Raw genomic sequence first — 11,424 nt, 5'->3', positions numbered from 1 at the left:
GTCTGCACAACAGGGCTAGTGAGGCTCCTGCGTCACAAAGGGTCTTGACTGCATCCACACCGCTGCTGCTGGAAATGGTTGGAGATCTTACTGAGGTGCTCAGCAAGCTCAGAATATCCCTGTGATTTGCTCGCTTTCCACCTCCACCTTCCCCTGCTCCATGCTGCTCACATTCTTTTTTTGTTATTAATTGTTTTAGATTCAGACAATGCCTCTCCTTTGGCCCCAGGCAGGCGCACTAGCTGAATCACTAAAACACTTTAACACACATCTGCTGAGGCAGCAAAAATCAGTATCTCTCACTCTCGTGTTTTGTTTTTTTTTTCCTCCTTTTCTCTCCAGTATCACAGTCAAAAGGTGACTGAGGCACAAAGTAGGACTGGAGTTGGCTGAAAAGGAAAAGTGTTCCCAGCTGAAGGGCAGAAAACACCTGCATCTAATAAAAGCAAACGAGAAACATCATCAATAACTACAAGAAAAATGGTATAAATAAAAAGGAAAAGTATAAATTCAGATGGTCTCTGGGAAACTTGAACAAATGTCCCAGCCTGCTGTCTTCTGGAGGTATTGTCTAATTATTTACCTTGTGGTGCAATGAAATACAGGGGGTTGCCTTGTCTCCTTGGCATAGAGTAAGGCCTTTAGAAACCTTGCAGATGGGTGCCATGGTGATGGATGGCCATAAATAAATTAAATCATTGCTGTAGTTGGAGGAGGGCATACCCTGGAAGAAGCAGGTGTTTTCAGAAGGAGTTTCCTTTTGTCCACTGTAAGGCGGTGCTGGTTTTGTTGTGCATGTTAGGAATAATGCCTAGGGGAAGAAAAAATGCTTGGAGTTGACTGAACAAGTAGAGGTCCTTTATAAGGTATGCTGTGTGTGATATGGGGATGTGCTTTGCTTATGTGACCATGTACCTGCTGCCTTGACCCCTAAAGCATTGATAAATAATGGTTTACCTGGAGGACATGACTCCTGATTGTAACCATCAGCTGCCTCCGAGCCTGCTCTGTTTGGTCAGTCCAGAACCTTTGCATAGTGCCTAAGGAGTTGCTGTAAAAATAACTTCCTATGCTGTTGAATTTTTTTGAAATTTTTTCAGCTTTCAACCATGCCAGATTCTCTCCTGAAGCAAGGTGTGCATGAGCTAAGTTGGATTTAGGATTTTCACTTCCTTTAGCATTGCCACTTTTCTGGAAATGTTCCTTTCTGAACAAATATTACCATCAGGAGCAAACCATACCTCTCTTTCATGTAGAGGTGTAATATTAATGGAGAGATACTGTAGTAGAAATGCTAAGTCACAGCTTAAAACAGTGATTGAGCACCTGGTGAGAAGGCAGGGCCAACCCAGGGGAGCTCAGGTGGATCTAATGCACCTGAGTGACAGGAAGGGGTGGATCCTAGCTGCACCCCTTCACAGACATCATTTAAGGATTGGCAGTGGAGGCAAGGGAATCTTGCTGGAGATCCCTGCATACGTGGGGCCTTCCAAAGGTAAGTGGCTTCTTTTCATTAATTCTGTGCCTATGGCTGTTGCATTTGAGCTTATCCTCACTTGCTGCATCCTGAGACCTCGCAGCTCTGCTGCTGCTGCTGTGCTTTCCATTGCGTTACAGGTACATAGATGGATGTCTGGCTGCAATGCTGTCAGGAGTGGCTGTAGGTAGTTTAGAGGCTTTCTAAAGACGAGGAGATGTGGCCCCTGTAGCCTGACTTAACAGGGAGCTCAGAAACTGGGCTGTCTCTTCTGCTGAGGCACTGTGGAGATTCTCTGGGGGCATCTGATATGCTCTGGGATTTGGGAATGGGAAGAACTCCTCAAGCCTTTTTATATCTTTTTTGACTAAGGGAAACTCTTTCCCTTTTTTCTGCCTATGATTATCATACCTTGATTTCATGTAGAGCCTTCTGCTGTGTGGTAGAATGTCTGTCTACAGCATCATTTATTGGAACTGTGTTACTCAAAGGACAGTTAAGATCCTCACCATCTTAATCCACATTGTGGCTTAGACCTTTGGCTTTCCTGTTGTGAATGGGAAATATCCTTCCTCCATTCTGTACCTGATGTGCACATGGAGGCTCATCCATGAAGGCCTGCAGTGTGTTGTAAGGTCAGGACCATGTGTAGTGTTTCAGGGACCTGCTGAGACTGTGGTGGGAGCAGCTTCTGTGATGGGGACATAGGCTTGTGCAAGATTGAACAGAGACGAGCCCAAAAAACACTGGATAGATCCTCTTAGCCGCCAGCAACTGGCCTGGATGTGGGCTTGTGATTATATCCCTGAAGTAATTCCCTGGACTTCCCCTTGCCCCCACTCTATAATTATTCATAGTTATTTTCTAATGGCTGTCCTGCCACTTGTTTTCTTTCTGGCTTTCTTCTGAGTAATGAAAATACACCAATGGCCTTTTTCCAAGAACAGTTATTAAAGCAATCGCCTCTGCCCGTCCCCCTCCCCTCATTTAAAGCCTATCAAGCTCCACTGGATTTGTGGCCAGAGTTTGCATCAAATTATTATTTTGGGGTTGCCAAAAAAAGCACAGCCAGAAAGTTTTGGGGGAGAAAGGAGAAGAAAAAGAAATGGGAGAGAGAGAAAGTTATAATCTTCCCAGATCACTATTAATTACACTTACAATAACTGCACTGTTCCGGATGGTTACACTGCTGACAAGCAGGAGGATCAGTTCTTGCAGGGGAACATGTGTGTGCATCTTGCTTTTGCCTTTTCTCCAGAGTAAAACTTGCAGCTGATGCTAGGGCCCAACGGAGCTAGAGCACAGCGTGAGTCAGGGAGTGTGGATAGCAAAACACTCAGTCCTGTGAAGGTGTCTTTGCTCAACTTGTCAATTTGCTGTCTCTTGAGACCAAATTTCAGTGCCATGCAGAGTTAGCCCACTTCCTTGACAGTCCAGAGCATGACAGAGACTGGATGCAGAATATAAGACTGTCTAAAAATGTCACTCAGGGCAAAAAATAAAAATAAAAAAAATCAAGGGACACTGTCATGAGACGAGGTTGCCACATTCAGGTCTCCCAGAAATGTGCCCTTGCCTTAATGGGTCTACAGTGACTCTAAGCAGCACCTGCAAGTTGCATCATTGCTGGTTTATCCAGGAGGGAATGGCAATTAGGGGAAAGAGCAGATCTGTCAAGAGGCACAAGGCTCTTCTTCAACCAGCCCCCTTTCTCCTGATGCTTCTTTTGTAGGCTCCTGTCCTCCCCTTCTCCTACAGTGCTGGGATCCCTTGCACTGCAACTCAAGTTATCATTTCCTCTTATTGCCTCTACTTGACATTTCCTATGTGAAACCTGCCTTCTTGTCCCAAGACAGAGGTGTGGCGATGTACACACTCTTGAGAAGCAAAATCTCAAAGACATTAAATTAACACATTTGACAGTGACCTAATTATCTGTATTTTCAGAGCAGTATCACTTCAGATCCATCAAGAGTTTTGGATCCCACCTATTCTCACCTGCAATGTGATATATTTCATCCCTTACACCAAATGCCTTCTTAGAAACTGTGTATCATACAGATCACTCAGTGAAGAGTGCAAACGCCCACTTGCCAGTGGGAAGACGTTTTTATACGAAATATAGTGAATCCTGACCCTCAAGGGTAAGGTAAAATAATACTGCCTCTTGAGCTAAAATTCATAACTCTCTTGTCTGTGACAAATCACAGCCTCAACAAGACATATTTGTTTTATGGCATATTACAGCTTCCCTTACAATTTACCTGTCCCCAAGGATTGTAAAGGCAATAGTTGTCTGTCTGTCCACCCAGGACCAAAAGCCTTCCCACTCCCCCTTTTTCCAGCATCCTCCTCCACTCTCCAGTTGCTGGCTCCCTTAACACAGACAGCTGCAGTCATCAAAGCAGAGAGCCGTGTGTGGTGTTTGTAAGCCAAGGACAGATTTCTCTCACGCTCCTGACAAATGACTTACAGCAGTGCTCCCGAACTGTTGCCCCTCTTCTACTATAGTAGCAAAAGCATGTAGGTCAAGAGCCATGGGATCTGCTAGCAGGTTGCTACCCTGACTCCTTTGCCTGTTTGGTGAGAGGAGACATCTTCACCTTGTGAACAAGATTCCCTTTGTCTTTCACTTTGTTTTTCCTAGGAAACATCCTGACTCCTTTTTTTTTCTGCCCTCCTTGCTCTCCCACACATCCATTGAGTGTTGCTCATGGATGACCCAAGAAGACTCCTTGCCACCTTTCCAACCTCATCACACTCTCTCACAAATGGCCCTGGGATACACTGGCCCATTGTGCAGAGGGCGGCCCATAAATCCTTATCTGAAAACCCATAAATCATTGTTTTAATCGGTATTTAAGAAATGTTAGAAATGTTATATTAAAAGATGTATATAGGTATATTTACACATATTCATACATATACTGATATATTTTTAAAAAAAGAAAAGGATTATGGAGAGAGAGAAAGTACATATTGTCCTTTTAGAGCTATGGCGTGGTAGGTTGAGAGAGACAGATGGAAAGGCAGGCATGCCTGTACCCTGTGTTGATGCTGACTGCTCGGAAAAGCCATCCGGAGGGTGAGTGGAGCATGCAAATGCTGGAGCCAGCATCCTTATAGGTCTTTGCTGGGAAATGATTATGATTCCTGCACTTCTGCAGCCTGGGGAAACACAGTGACTCAACACGCTCATTCTGGTGGGTGACATCTTTGTGTTGTGATGCATGTAACTGCATCAGGAATCAATTGAGCATTCCCCTCATGCGTCAGGCTGACGGGAACTCACTCAGACCAGAGTCACGCTTTGGCACATGTGACGTCGTGTCTTTGAAGGCAGTGCTCACAACGGTTTAGGGAAAATGCCAGCCAACTGTGTACTGCTTGGCGAGAGGACAGTAACGGAAACAGGGCATGGAAACCAAGTCCTCCTACAACAGGAAATTCCAGGAGATCTTCTCCAGAGCAGTGGGTCTCATGACCTGCTGGGATGCACGGCCTTTTGGTCACCATCCTGCTGTCTGGAGAAAGTCTGGTGTAAATGATGCCCTCAGACATTGTGCTTCCTCTAGGACAACTAACTTTTGCATTTCAATCAAGAGCCTGGAGATGAACTAGCATGTGCAAAACAGGCACATGCTGGTTATGGGGAAGTAGGCTAAAGGGAAATGTGCACCATCTTGACAGGGTAGACTTAAAGAACATAGCGCTGTGAAGAGCATGCAATTTGCAAGAATTAGGAAGAGGAGCGGGGATTTTTGTTGTCTGCAGCAGGAGAGACCTTTCATGGTGCTGAAATGTCATGTTAGGAAGCTGCACAGAAAATGAACATACTGGCAGTGGCACTGATTCTGCCGTCATTCATATGCCAGAGTGATGTATTCATCCTCAGAAGTACAAGAACTTCTGCGAACAAAAGCCTCTGCACAGATTTCAGCCAAGGGGGGAAAAAAAAGTCATGCCTCCCACTTGCCTTCATTTTTATGGCCCATTTGCACTCTTTTTCTAGAGTTTTCAGCAGCCGCCTCAATCTTCCTGCAGAAATCCCTCAGGACTGCCTGATCCAATGTAAACTTCACTGCAGCAGCTTTCCCAGGTGACTGACTCCTGCAGCTATTCTCTCTGCTCTGCCTGTATCTACTACTCACTGCCAAATCCTCAGTGTTTTTCTGAGGTCCCCAAGTCTGTGAATAGCAGATGTTGTCTGACTTCCTATCTCTTCCTTTACACCGCCTCTGTCCACTCTTAAAGCTTCAAGTTCAGGCAAACTTTTCCAGCCTTTTGCTGTACATCTGTCAGTCTACTGGAACCTTCCTAAATCTGAACATGTTTCAAGTGCAGTGGTGTGAGATGTTGGAGGGGCCTCACTGAGCGTCCTGTAGGATGAATCCTTCCACCATCTCATCCTTGGCTTCCAAAATCAGTGTAGAACCTCATATACCCTGACAAGCTATGCTTGGAGATGCCATCCCACCTCTCCTTGCATACTTAAAAGGTGGCTGCATGATTGAAGGTGCCCGTTGAGCTTTTTAATGTTTGAAGGTAGATCATAGAATCATAGAACAGCCTGGGTTGGAAAGGACCTCAAAGATAATCTAGTTTCAACATCCCTGCCATGGGATTGCCATTAGGCCAGGCTGTCCCAGGCTGCCCCAGCCCCTTCCAGGGGATGGAGCATCTGCAACCTCTCTGGGCAACCTGTTCCAGTGTGCTACCACTAGGCATAGATACGGGGGACCTGAGATGTCTCCAGTCTTGAGAGGTTTGGTAGATGTTCAGAAATGCTGTCCATTCCAGGGTCGCTTGACTGGTGACTGTTGCAGTGCCTGCAAGGCTAATGGCTTCCTCAGAAACAGTCTGCCTTCTGTGCCTTGGACTCCACTGCTTTTCCAGCAGGCTTGGGAGCACTTTGGCTTCCAGGACTGGGCAGGAGTGGATGGCTGTGATCACCCGGGTATGAATGTATCCTGCACGGGATGGCTTCAGCTTGTTCCTGCCTGCATCCGTTCCAACCCATAGATGAGCCAGAAGGGCTGCTATTGTAACTAAAAGGGGAGCTGGAGAGTGGCCGTAGGCAAAGTTTGGACTCAAGTCTTCTGTTCCTGAAGCTTCCTAGAAACAGTTCTAACCAAGTGTAATACGTGTGGCGGCTGAGTTACCAGCCTTAATCTTTTTCCTCTCTAGTATAACCAGTTTCCATAAGTGTTGTGAGGCCAACTCTCACACAGCCACCCGGGGGGAAAGAAGAAATCCAACAAAAACCCATCTCTGTTGAGGGAAAAGATTAGTTAAGTGAACACATTTCCTGTACATCAAATGGCTGAAGACATACAGGTTTCCTGGTTTCCAGGGCACCGTAAAATGAAACACAATAGAAAGGGAGAATGAGATTAATGGGAAAAATGTCATGCTCTGCTCTCAGCCAGAGCAGCCGCACCAAAAGCAGAGGGACAGCACCAGGGCAGCTATGAGCAGGATTTGGCCTTGAATCTGTTAGATGAGGGCATTACCACAGTACCAGATTACATAGCCGAGTTCTCTGAAACAAATCCTGCTAAAGTAGAAAGGAGTTGTTAGAAGGCTGCAAGGTTGGAAAAGCAAGATTATTGGTTTAGCAGCCTTTGCTGGGGACCCCAGGCAATAGCTCTGCCCAGCATTTCACATCTTTTGCTTTGTCATTTAAAAACTTGTGAAAAAGGGAATGAGATGTTCTCCTTTCTTTCTCTTCAGTATTTGCACAGTTGGAGTTATTCTTACTCCGTGCTTTTTTTTCCTCTTCAGAAAGCAAGTGCTTCAATGCCCTTATTTTCTAAATAAACTGAACATGCCCACACAAGTGCACCCACGAATATTAGCAGTCCAGAGTGCATGACCACAACAACGAACCATTTTGTAGTGCAGTGTTCATGAATATCCTGTTCATACCAGCCGAGCCCCCTGCTCACAAACAGCTCTGTAGTCCATGTTAACCAGCAGCCCTCCCGTAATAATCTATTCACTTCAGCCCTGTACCCTTGGGTGACCTCCCATTAAAGGACCCCAGTATTATTGTGCAAAATGGCTGCAATTAATCAATGTATCTCAAGGCTTATAAATTTCTTTCTCCCTTATCAGCTGTGGTTTCCAAGGGGCTCTACGATAACAAATCAATATCTTCTCTGGCAAAGGCTATATATGTGCGTATATATATACGTATATATACACACACACATCAAAACAGTTCTCTAAAAAAATCATTTTTTTTCTTTCATTTTTTTCCCAGTCCTTTCAGATATTTAAACTTATAGCTAGCTAGAACTTTAGTTAATGTTAGCTTGGAGGCATTGTAATCTGAAGGACCTGTAAAAAAAGAGGTCACTTTTAACAGGTCAAGTGTCCAATCAGGAAAAATGTCGACCATCTTATGTGTGGGCATGTTCCCTCCCTGTGCGATATGATCCTAAGGACAAGAAGATGCTATGACAGTAGTGATGAGGGGTGTGCCAGCAATAGTATGGGCAAGCACATGCTGCAGTGGTGAAGCACTTGCACAGGCTGTCCAAAGAAGCTGTGGGTGCCCCATCTATAGATGTTCTCAAGGCCTGGTTGGATGGGGCCCTGGCCAGCCTCATCTGGGGAGTGGCAATGCTGCCCATGGCAGGTGGTTGGAGCTCAGTAATCTTTAAGACCACTTACAAACCAACCCATTCTATGATTCTATGCTGGTGCTTGAGCCCCAGCTCTGTATAATTTGCTTGAGCAAGTGCAGCCACAGCCTCTGGTTTGCAGCACCCCTTTCTTGGGTGGCTCATCCTATAGTGGGTTCTTCATTCCAGGTGTTCTCCTCTTTCTGGCAGCCAGTTTTCATTATACATTGTAGAAATATTATGTCTTTGAGAAACCTGCAGTGCTATCAGATTTTGTTGTGACAGACCAGTGGGATGTGTTGTAAATTGTTGGGAACTGCAGATGCAGAAGTCCCCCTGCTCCTGAGTGCAAACATGCCTGATGTCACAGCATTGTGGCATTTTCACCGAGTCCTTCAGAAGCCTCCGTCAAAGCCACAGTCTGGAATTTGTCCTGCTTCACCTTGTTTTAGCACCTGGGGTTGAAAGGAATTTCCAAACCAGAGGGAAGCACAAAGAACTGGCACACAGTGGGCTCCTGGCTCTGATCTCTCCAGAGCCACTGACTCACTCTGTGATCTTCAGCAAGGCTGCTGACCTTCTTGTGCTTTGTGCTGCACAGCTGGAAAATGGAGTAGAAAAAGAAAGCGATGGGAACTTCACTGAAAAGAGCAGATGCAGAGATTTTCTAGAAAAACAAATCACCCAAGCCCTGCCACTCCAGCCTCCTCCTCCCCCCCGCAACCAGTTCAGCTCTCTTCTTTGCACCTTATAGTTCAAGCTAAAAGCAGTTTCAAGTGGAAAGTGTAGGGCTGTGTTTTCTTACATGTCCTGGATCCTCCTTTAACTGTGAAAATGTTCAAAGTGAAAACTTGACCTGGCAGCAGTTTCTGAATGACCTCGCTTTGGCTGTGAAATCCACTTGAGCTTTGCAGGAGCAGATTTTTACAGTCCTCTCTGGTAGAGGAACAAAAAGACTTTTTATTATTATTATTATTTTTCTTCAAGAGGAAACTTTATACAGACCGTGTGTTATGCTTTCTCCCAGCGCTCAAGGTCAAATAAGCGCTTCTCTTCTCACTGTTCCCCACTCTATATCACCCAAAAAATAAATTCCATCCCCCCTCTGTCGCTGCAGAGCTCCACAGCAGCAAGAAGAGATAGAAGTGCGAGCAGGAAGCCTGATGCTTCAGCCATTGCAGCCACGCATGGTAAAGCCTCACCTATAGGCAATGTGATCTTACCACTCTAAGATGCTAATTATAATTGCTTAATAGAGGTGTGACAAATGCTGCCTCCTAATTCAAAGGAGAAATGGTTTGTGGGAACCCTGCGCTATCCAGGGCTCCCAGGTCCAAATTCCCTACACTTTAAGCCATGGCCCTGGGAATAAATGCCTGTAGTGGGCTAACTTCAGGCCATAGTGTCCAAAACCACTACTTGTGCAAGTTTGGTATGACTGCTCTCCAGCTTGGGAGTTCGTGCAGGATCAGAAGCTGTGGCTGAACATATGGGGCTCAGCTGGAGCTAACTCAATCTTTCTAAGGAACCTTGTGCCAGAATAGCCTCTACTCGAATGCTGCAGGCTGTGTTTGCCAGAGCACTGCATGCAGCACCAGCCATGAGCTGGTAGAGAAACCACTTTTGTTGGCTGGAAAAAAGGCTTCATGGTGTTTGGCAGTGATTGTTTGCATGCACAGCCGGTATTCCTCACAGCTTGGCTAGACCCACAAGTGCACGCAGCTCTGCGAGTGAGAATTTATGTGCTTAGATCCTCTTACAAGGTTGAACCTTAAGTGATAACCAGTTCTGATTGATGTGCTAAAAAAGCAATCAAAATGCAGTAAGGATTGATTCTAACCTGAAAAATACTTGTCTGACCCTTGGGAAGGACAGTTTGGTCTATAATACCAACTTTCCCTGTGGTCACAGGCAACTCATCTCAACATCTTAGTCTCAAACAGTGGGGATAACAGACATTTCCCTTTAGTTGGCTAGCTCCCACCTGTGTTTTCTGGGTTTGGCCAGGGGAACATCATATGCAAGGGACTTTTCCCTGTCAGGACTGTGGCATGGAGGAGGGAAGAGAATTTGGTTATGAGCCCAGCTGGGCTGGCTTCTGCCAATCAGACTGCAGAGCATGGTCCTTGATCTCTTACTTACAGGGATATATATATATGGCCTGCATTTCTAGGACTGTAAATGAGACATCACATCATCAGGGTCAAGAGAGTAACACACTGAGGAAAGGGAGACAGGCCAAGGACATATTACTGTATTATCTTATTATTCCTTTATACTCTTTTTCAATCAGGCTGTGTTCCCCATGCAGCTTTTTACACATGATTATCGGCTCTGTAGGGGCAGAGAACATCTTTAAGCTGCATTTATGCAGCCGCTGAAACTATGAGGTCATGTTCTTGATGAGGACTTCCACACACTAGCAATGCTAATGATGCCTGGGTGCTTGTGGGGAGGGCAAAGGAGAACTCCCCTGCTGAGATACTCTTGACAGCAGTCGAAAGCCTGCTTGCTTGCCTCACTCATTCCAAAAAGGTGGAGGTTAGGTCACGGCCATCTAAGGAATGCCTGCATGATGTTTTATAACCACGCAATTCAATTCCTCTGTCAAAGATGTTCCTGCAGTAAGAAGTGTTCACCCACAGCTCCACCTGCATTAGAATTGCCCCTGCCACCGGGTTTTGTGTAACTGCAATGTGAGGTCCCAAGGAAGACTGTCAGAAGTCTGTGAGGCAATTTTTTATTAGGTGTTGGATGTCATAGCTAAGGGTTACTTTCTCTCGTAAAGGCTGATGGAAGAAAGAGTCTCACTGTCAGCTCAGCCCTCCCACAAACTCCTGGCAGATTGCATTCACAAGGGGAATGGAGGTGGTGGGATGAGCTATGCTACATTACAGGGCATGGCCAGGTGTGCTGCGGAGCTTGTGAAGCCTGTTCCTTGCTAGGAGCTTAACATGTGTTAGAAGGCTGCTGTCACTGACCTCCTCAGCTGGAGCTCATCATCATTGCTCCAAAATCTTCTTCTCCTCCTCCCTGTTCCCTTGCTGTGGGAGGCCCTGCACCATCACTGTGACACTAATGGCTTTGGGAAGACTCTCTTTCTTCTCCCCACACTTCAAAGTGAGCTATTCTGCAAAATCTGCAGCATCCATGTTTGCCTTTTGGCTAATGTACAGCAGCCATTCCTTCTGCCCTCTACTCACCATTCTCTGTGTTCTAGGCTGCTTTAGCCAGTAGGGGTGAACTGGTTTAGGAAAGGAGGAAAGCAGAACAAGGAGCAAGGACTTCTGGCCTGAAGAGGCCATTCAGAGGAACCCA

The sequence above is a fragment of the Centrocercus urophasianus genome, unplaced genomic scaffold (assembly GCF_019232065.1).
Source record: "Centrocercus urophasianus isolate 14NV4802_14NV808 unplaced genomic scaffold, USGS_Curo_1.0 seq_28, whole genome shotgun sequence".
Taxonomy (NCBI): domain Eukaryota; kingdom Metazoa; phylum Chordata; class Aves; order Galliformes; family Phasianidae; genus Centrocercus; species Centrocercus urophasianus.
This window is presented reverse-complemented; position numbering follows the sequence as displayed.